The 9,504-nt window shown below is 38.1% G+C and overlaps 1 pseudogene; it reads left to right on the top strand.

The window, feature by feature from the left end:
- Positions 1-339: 339 nt before the first annotated feature.
- On the top strand, positions 340-459 carry LOC129897993 (5S ribosomal RNA; annotated as a pseudogene).
- The last annotated feature ends 9,045 nt before the right edge of the window (positions 460-9,504 follow it).

Genomic DNA, 9,504 nt, shown 5'->3' with positions numbered 1-9,504 from the left:
GTACTAGGGTTTCTTATAGGGGCAACCTAAAGTATGGATGATCTAACAGAGGGTGTAGACATGGTGCATCATGTTAAATATGTTGGAATAGAATCATTTGCGCATGAATAGTTGAAAATAAATAGAGGATGACATGGGTACACCCTAAAAGGGGGAAGCAAACAATAGAAATACAAGTGTAAGAGAAAATCAACTGATGCTATCATATGTAAATGGTAACGCTTAAACTGCAAACGATATCCCATAAGGGATGGATGGATCTCGAGGCCAGTAATAAATAGATAGAAGCCGCGGTATCTAAGACCATATGAGGAACCATTGGTGGAGACCTTAAGGGATGGATACGATCATGCCAACACTAATGCAGCGGATTCCATTAGAACTCCGAAGTTAAGCGTGCTTGGGCGAGAGCAGTACTAGGATGGGTGACCTCCTGGGAAGTGAAAGAGGTAATAAAACACAAGTATCTGTACCTATTCCCTACATGTACAAGTAATCCTAACTCTAGAACTCTAATATTGATTGCTCGATGAAAGTATATGTTACGTCAATGGGACAAAGAAACTCTTTATATAATCGGTATAAGATCTGGAGGAAGGTTTTGTTTCACATTCGAGGACGAATGCTATAAAGGTGGGAAGGATGTTATAACCCGTATTTTGCACATTTGGACATTTTGGGATAATTGTAACAAGTTAAGGATAATGCTATATTTTGACCTTCTACTTGCCACCCATATCGCAATTAACTTATTTCCCAAAGTCAGTTGTACTCCTAGTTTAGTCGGATCTTATCATTACCGTGGATACGATTTCTCAAGATATATTACAACCTTATATCTTATTCTCTTTCTATTTCCAAAAATAATTTGACAGAGTTTCCTCTATATTCCTTACTATCCCAAACCTGCAATTAGGAAATATCAATAATGCCTCACAGGTCCAATACATATATATTCATATCACAGCCTCACAAGGTGCTCAATATCAACAACAGTATAAAATGATGGACTTACCTCGTATGTCCAACTCGAACTGCACCCGTTACACTTTCCTATCTACTTTTTCTTATAATTTTTAACTTTACATTTCAATCATATTTTAATCTTCTTACCTTATATAGCATACCTCTTTCGCACCATTACTTACCTGTATACTGTGTAGCTTCCAATATCATCTGTCACTTTCTTCTGTCGATGTCATTCTTCAGCTAAAACCAAAGGTTGGAAAAAAAGGAATTTCATTTCATATGACTGGGCTCTATCGCACGATCTAAGATAAGAAACAAAGGTAACATCCTAAATGTCCTTTAGCCTCCTGTTTATTGATGTGGTGTACCACACACCGATAAACAAGACTCTACTAGACATGGTCTGTAAACATTCTGAGGATCAAACCGTTCTAATACTATTTTTGTAATGACCCAACCCCATAGGCTGTGATGGGTGCCTGAGCTGGACACTCGCGTATATTCCTGCTATCTATAAGTAAATATATCCCCTGTTTAAGTCATAGCACATCACCAGGCAAGATAACATATAAGCCGGCGAGGCTTATCATAGGCACCACTATACATACATGTATATACAACCCATATACAACCTACATACATGTCCACAGACCTCTAAGAGTAATAACAGTAACATAAGGTGGGACAGGTCCCCTACCGTACCCGTGAACAAATAAATATATACATCAAAGGTTAATACTAAAACTAGGCTCTAGCACAATGGAGCATTTCTGAACTGTTGATTGGAACTCCTACGCTGACAGATCCCCAAAGTGTGTATCTATACCTGCGGGCACGAACGCAACCCCCCGAGAAAGGTGGATCAGTACGACATATGTACTGAGTATGTAAATCATATACATCATAAGGAGATTACAGTTGGCGTAGGTATCCAGGAGGCAAGTATAACATTTAATAATTTATTGTACTCGCATCGTATAAAATAAAGTCATACATATTACCATCACGTACTGTGCATGGCCTGTTAGGGGACTTGGTGTACAATCTATATCATTCTGTCATCATAAGAACATACATATTATTTGCACTGTGGAACATACAGCCCGATCCATGTATATAGTAAGTACATGCCAAGAAACGTACGACCTAATCCGCATATCATATAATAATGCCGAGGAACGACAGCCCGATCCACTTATCATATAGTAATACTGAGGAACGTTCGGTCCAATCAACTATCATATAGTAATGCCGAGGAGAAATTGGTCCGATCTACATATCATATAATAATGTCGAGGAACATTCGGTCTGATCCACATATCATATAGTAATGCCGAGGAACGTTCATTCTGATCCACATATCATATAATAATATCTATATTATAGCTGGCTCGGGACTCGGTGAAAGATGTATTACAGTATACATGAATCAAGTAGTGAGTAACCATATACAATCTAAATCATTATCAGAGACTCGACAATGTAAGAAGATTAAGCTATCGTATGAGGACCAAAATAGTAGTGTAGCCATGTCGAGTGCCTTTTAAATGCCATTGAGGCCTATATTACTTAGGATCTCGGGGACCCTAGAAATATACTAAAGTAATACTAACAGTTCATAGAATCAGGGATACCCATCGTCACATAGTCCTTAGGATTAGGATCTTATGCATCCAGTACTTCTGTTACACCCCACATCTTTGAACTCGGAAGGTCCCTTAAGTTCCTTAGAAGCTAGTATGTGAGGCACTTAAGTTACGACACTATCAAATGGCTCTAAGGAAGGGAGAATGTGATACCCCATACTAGAGAAGGTTGGAGATGAAATCATAAGAGTCCGGAAGGAATTGGAGGCCAAGTAATGGGTCGTAGGACTCGATTTATCTACGTAAGCTACTAACTTGGAAGTCTTACACACTTAAGCTATTGGAGTACGTACCAAGCTTGGGTAGCATGGCTTACATAGGCTCTTAAAATAAGACGAGATTACGAACCTACGAGAGGGAGCAAAAACTAGTTTCCGAACTTACGAAAGTGAAGCAAGCAGGTGACAAGCAGGAAGGTGACTCACCTACTTGGGATGGACCCCACGTTGCCACATGGCAGTTTTGTGTTGGAAGCTTGGACGAGGTGTCACCCTAGGAGGCTGCCACGTGTCACCCTAGGGGGATGCCACGTGTCACCTCCTAAGGAGGTGTATATATACATGTTGGCTGACTCTTTAACTTATTTTCGATCCAAAAACATCAGCCAAATGAGAGGAAAAACGTGAAGAACCAAAAGGAACAAGGCAACAACGTTTTTGAAGAATTAAAGGTGAGTTCTTCAATTTTTCCTCCGTGAATTAATTAGCTACGGTGTTCCTCAAGCATGTGAAGATGTATATATGTATATATATGTATATGATGATGACTAAGGCATCGTTTATTTAACCTTACGCCTAGAAACTTAAAAGAAAGTTGAAGGAAAAAAATGTTGAGAACTAATTAAACAACCCATTTTTGGAAGGGACTGTTGTTGGTAATATTGGTATAACTTCTTGTGTACAGATTCGTTTCGAATGATTTAATATGTTATGGAATGGTATTTCATGGGGTATATAACTTTAATTTAGACTCCAAAATCCAGTTTTACTTGTAGCAGCTCGAACAAGGGTGATGAAGTGTAGAGGAGGTACTGCCCAGATTTGGTTTTGGAAATCCTACACGGACAGCTGTGAGTATTTTGGTCATATATTTTTGTACAAAATTGATGTAGGGATGATTAAAATTTTTTTGCGACCCTAAGACACATGTATATAACTTTCATGAAGGACGTAAATCCTGTTTCCCTCCATTACCCCTTCCAAACGAAGCGACAAGGTAAAACAGTAAGCTGTCCAGATTTCACATTTTGGATAGTTTTGGCGAGTTTGACAAGTTTAATGTAAAGTAAGGCCTTTTATTTTAAATTGGAGTTTATGGTATTTTTATATGGTGTATTACACCCCTTGTATGCTGCTGGAAGTTTAAGAATGTCGTAGAAATGCTCGACGTTCGAAATAAACTAAATTGGAGTCGCTAGAAGTGAATTGTCATCGAAATAAAGTGTCGTTCTTGTGAGTTGCTGCTGCAGGGGTGTGGCTTGTGGTTGTAGGGCCTGAATATGTCCTAATCTGGGTTAGTTTTCTGCTGGTCTAAGCCACATGACCCCTCGTTACGTATAACTAAAGGCGTCACAAAATAAAGGCTAGACGCCCTATTTTGATATCGTATTTTTGAATAAGTCATTTGGAGTTTATGTTGTATATTTTTGGTATGAATTGCTGCAGGTTGTTGTTGTTGGTTGGATGTAGGTCTTAGGGACCTAATTGGAAATTTGGATAGGGCACATTACAGGGGAGGTGCTGCCCAATTTTCGTCGACGACTTAGCGAATAACAAAACTAGTCGGGAAATGACTAAGGAAATAGATTCCATTGATACTAAGGTGTAACCTAAGATGCTGGAAAGTTAAGAGGGGTTGATATTTATATTACTTTCATGTTGAATAGGTTCAAAGGACGGCGAGGAAAGCAGGATAAGGAATAATTCAGACAAGGTATGTAAAGCTTTCTCTTGGCATGTTTTGGTATAAGTTCGTACAGCTATCTTTCTTTCCTTTTGGCAAGTTTTAGCCTTAAGTGAATTGTGTGTGGAATGTGGGGATAATTCCATTCCCAAAACTCCAAGTATGCCTCATAACCCCTATCCACTGCTTAGTATTGGAATTTCTGCAAGGATTGAGTATTGCCTAGTAAGGCTTCTACGTGTTAAACAGTAGTGTGTGGAAAGCTATCTCTCATTTCCCTTGATACGTATTTGGTACGAAAGTGAGATTATGATGCCATAATGATTCACCGAGCCCCATGATGGGCCGGGTATGAAATATGTGTATGCAAATCTCATAAAGGAAAGTACAGACTATATATAGTTTATTCTCTTTCTTCTTCTGGCATGTCTTAGTTGTAGGTTAAACATGATATGTGTTTCGGGATAACTCCATTCTTAGCATCTCTTATTTACGTTTGAATATCGGACTTTTATAATAATCGAACTATTTCCCTGAAAACTTTTATATGTTAAAAAGGTAACAAATGTACAGGCTCCAACTCTTACAGACTATATGTTAACAAATGTTTCTGGTTCCATAAGCGATTTGGCTTTACTTTAGTACATGTCTAGGAGCCCCGAGATTATAATTGAGACAGCCCATAATGGCATTTAGAGGACACTCGAGATGACTACACTACTACTCGAGTCCTCTGACAAAATTTTAATCTTCTTATACAGTCAAGTCTCTAATAATGATTTAAATTGCATATAGTTACTCACTACTCTACTCGTGTATATAGTAACACTTCTTTCCCTGAGTCCCGGGCCAAGATAGTTCTTGTGCATAGTTCACTGCATTATTCACTGAGTCCCTCAATAGAGGGCCAGGATACGTGTATAGATATATGATGATGTGATGTAATAAGGTGGAGATGGCATCGGACCTATGATGGTCCTATAGATATGATTCACCGGACCCCTGAAAGGGCCGACTATATGGTATGACTTGAGCATGCATGATTTCCTGATTCATAGAGTACAGGTACAGGTTTCAGATTTGATATATTATCCCCTGCTTCTCTATTTCGAATATACCTCCAGTGTATTATGTTACATTTTACATACTCAGTACATATGTCGTACTGACCCTCTTTCTCAGGGGGGCTGCGTTCATGCCCGCAGGTATAGATGCAGGTTTTGGGAGTCCGTCAGCTTAGGATTCCATGCAGCTCAACTGGAAGAGGCTCCATTGTATCGGGGCCTAGTTTTTGATACTGTCCACTGATGTATAAAAATTGTTTTGTCCATTCAAGGGTACGGCGGGGGCCCTGTCCCGCCATATGTTGTCATTTATATGTTTAGAGGTCTACAGACATGTATATATGGGTTGTATATGTCAGTTTGTTTCAGCTAGGTCTATATGATATATTATACATGTTGTTATGTTATGGCAGCCTTATCGGCTTGCGTGGCCTGTCATGTTGTGATACAAACAAAAAGGGCTACAAGTATATGTAAATGTTATCGCCCAGTGGGGCTCTATTACATGATATTGTTTTATTTACAGTTCATTGTGACCACAACTGATAGATATGTGTACGGGGGGTCCAGGTCGGACCCCAGTCGCGACCTACGGGGTTGGGTCGTGACAACTTCTCAACCTATGGAGTTCAAGGAAAGTAGTTCAACTTACTACAAGAGTTTGACATTAAGAAGTGAATAAGAGATATAGATTACATTTAGGACTTAAAAGTGGAGTTACCCCAGAGATCATATCACATTTTACTTACAATTAGGATATGCCAAAAGAAGAGAAAAAATACGTTTTACCAAGTCTCTACTTTTCCTCAAGGAGTCATCATTACATATATCGTACCTGGCCCATCATGGGCTCGGTATCATAACCTTATTATTGCATTACCTTAACATCATTGCACCACACTTATATCAAAGACATATCAAGAGGAAAGAAGGGTAGATCTACATACTTATGCCAAAACATGCCAAGCGAAAGGAGATAACTTCACATACTTACTACTCTCCATCATATAGAAGCCTTGAGAGGCAATAACTCAACTAGTATAGGAATTCTACCATCGAGAAATGAATAAGACTTATAAGTCATACTTAGGGTTCTATGAATGGAATTATCTCCACATTCCGTATATCACTCACTTAAGGCTAAGACATGCCAAAACAAAAGAAGGATAGCTTTACATACCTCGTACGGATTACTCTTACACATTCGCCTCGTCATCTGGTGAACCTATTTAACATGAATGTAATACTAAGGTTAATGACCTTTCACTTTCCAATTTCCAACTCTATACCCAAGTACTCATAGGAGTTATTTCCTTATCCATTACCCTCGACTAGTTTGTTACTAGTTCCGAATCTACCAAAAATCGGGCAGCATCTCCCCTATAATTTCAACATCCCCGAGATTTCAATTCGGCACCAATATCAACAATCATACCACAAAAAACAACCAGAAGCATATTTATAAATAAATCACTTCAACCTTACACAATACAAGCTCCAAACAAGTAGCTCCAAACTACGATACAAAATTATAGTTTTTAATTTTTATTTCACAAAATCTTTAACCATACCAAATAGAGGGTCATGTGACTGCAACCAGAAGCACCCACACCCTTTTTAAAACAATTTAAAGACTTGCAACACTCAACCCAACCAGCTTCACCTGCATCACCACAAACACAACCCACTACTCGACTTCGATTTAGCTATAACCATTTCAATTTAGTTTGTTTCTAATTTCAATCATCCTTATGCAATTTTTCCACTTCCAAAATTATTTAAGACATTTAATATACCTCATAACAATATCATAAACTACAATTTGGAAGGGAAGCCCTTACCTTGCCCGAAACTCATCAAACTCGTCGAAACTTGCCTCGAAAGTTCCTTTAGCGCGCCTACAACTTTGTGGTTGCTTGCTAACGTTTTGTTTATGCTCCAAACCATAAATTTTTATTACTAATACCTTCATAAAATCTTATTACACCCTAGATAATTAATTCACGAAGCAAAATCAAAGAACTCACCTTTTTTTCCTTCTAAAACTGTGGCTCTCTCCCTTTGTAGTTTCTTCTCATCTCTTCTTTCTTGTTCTTGAATTTTCTAGAGGAATATAGAACTTAATGAGTCATAAGATATGTATATATATAGGCTACTTTAGGGGGGGGACACATGTCATCCCCTAAGTTGTGACACATGTTAAGCCCTAAGTGGTGACACGTGTCAAGCCCTCATTTGGCCAACACATCCCTTCCTCCAATCAAGGGATGCCACTTGGCATATTGGGCCCACCCCCTTTGCTCCATATGCTTCCATGTGGAATTCCCAATTGCTTCCATGTGGCACTCTCTCATGCTGCCACATGGTACTTTCTTTTCCCCCTCGTGAGTTCATAATCTCGTCTTCTTTTATAGACCTATGTAATCTTTGCTACGTAAGCTTGGTATGTACTCTAGTAGCTTAAGTATGTAATATTTCCAAGTTAGAATCTTACGTAAATAATTCAAGTCCTACGACTCATTGTTTGGTCTCCAACTTCTTCCGGATTCTTCTAACTATATTTCCAATCTTCTCTACTATGGGGTATCGCATTCTCCTTTCCTTAGAGTTGTTTGATAGAGTTATAGATTATCCGGATCACATGGTAACTCTTACTAAGCTTAATAGTTCTTAAGAAGTCTTAACAAGCTTTAAGAAACTTTAGGAATCCTTAAGAAACTTAAGAGGCATACGATCCTTCCAAGAAACTTAAGAGTCTTTCAAGAGACTTAAGAATGCATTCCAAGGTACAAAAGTATGGAGTGTAACAGTTTGTAATACAGTCCTCAAGTAATTAGCATGCTCCTTATTCCAAAAGTAAACAAAAATGTCATCAATAAACAAAATTATAAATATGTCGAAATATTGTTTCAACACCCTATTCATCAAGTCCATGAATGCCGCGGGGGCGTTTATTAATCCAAATGACATAACTAATAACTCATAATGGACATACCTTGTTTGAAATGCCGTCTTGGAAATATCACACTCCCTTACCCTTAATTGTGAAAACTGGAATGGATATCAATCTTGGAAAAATAACTTGCCCCTTGCAATTGGTCAAAGAGAACATCTATTCTCGAAATTGGATATTTATTCTTAATGATTACTTTGTTCAATTCCTGGTAATCAACTCATATACATAGAGAACCATTTTTCCTTCTAACAAACAATACGGGAGCACCCCATTAGGATATAGTTGGTCTAATGAAATCTTTGTCTAACAAGTCTTTCCATTGATTCTTTAACTCTTTTAATTCAGCTGGAAACATTTGGTAAGGAGGAATAGAAATGGGTTGAGTACCATAAAGAATATCTATGGCATAGTCAATTTCCTTTTTAGGAGGAACATTGGGTAATTAATTGGGAAACACATCTGAAAACTCACTAACAATAGGGACCTATTCTACATAGGGGTTTCAGAATTGGTATCCCTAACCCTCATAAAATGGTAGATGCAACCTTTGGAAATCATCTTCCACGCTTTAAGGCACGAAATGAATTGACCTGTAAACACAGAATTACTACCCTTCCATTCTAAGAGTGGCTCATTTGGAAATTGAAACTTAACCACTTAGGTTATACAATCAATAGAAGCATAACATGCATATAGCCAATCCATGCCAAGGATAACATCAAAATCGGTCATCTCAAGCTCAACTAGATCACATAGAGTAATTTTAGGCAAAATTAAAATCGGACAACTTCTATAAATTGGGGAGTAAAAATGAAAAAAAGTCTCTACTAATATATCAGGGCTAACATTAAATCTCATGGCCATATAAGGAGTAAAAAAAGAAAAGTTTTCATTGGGATCAACTAAGGCATAAACATCATAGTGAAAGACCCGTAACATACTAGTAAAAATATCAGGGAGTCTCCTT

The sequence above is a fragment of the Solanum dulcamara genome, chromosome 7 (genome assembly GCF_947179165.1).
Source record: "Solanum dulcamara chromosome 7, daSolDulc1.2, whole genome shotgun sequence".
Classification (NCBI taxonomy): Eukaryota; Viridiplantae; Streptophyta; class Magnoliopsida; order Solanales; family Solanaceae; genus Solanum; species Solanum dulcamara.
Note: the sequence above shows the minus strand (reverse complement) of the source record. Positions and strands in the feature narration are given on the sequence as shown.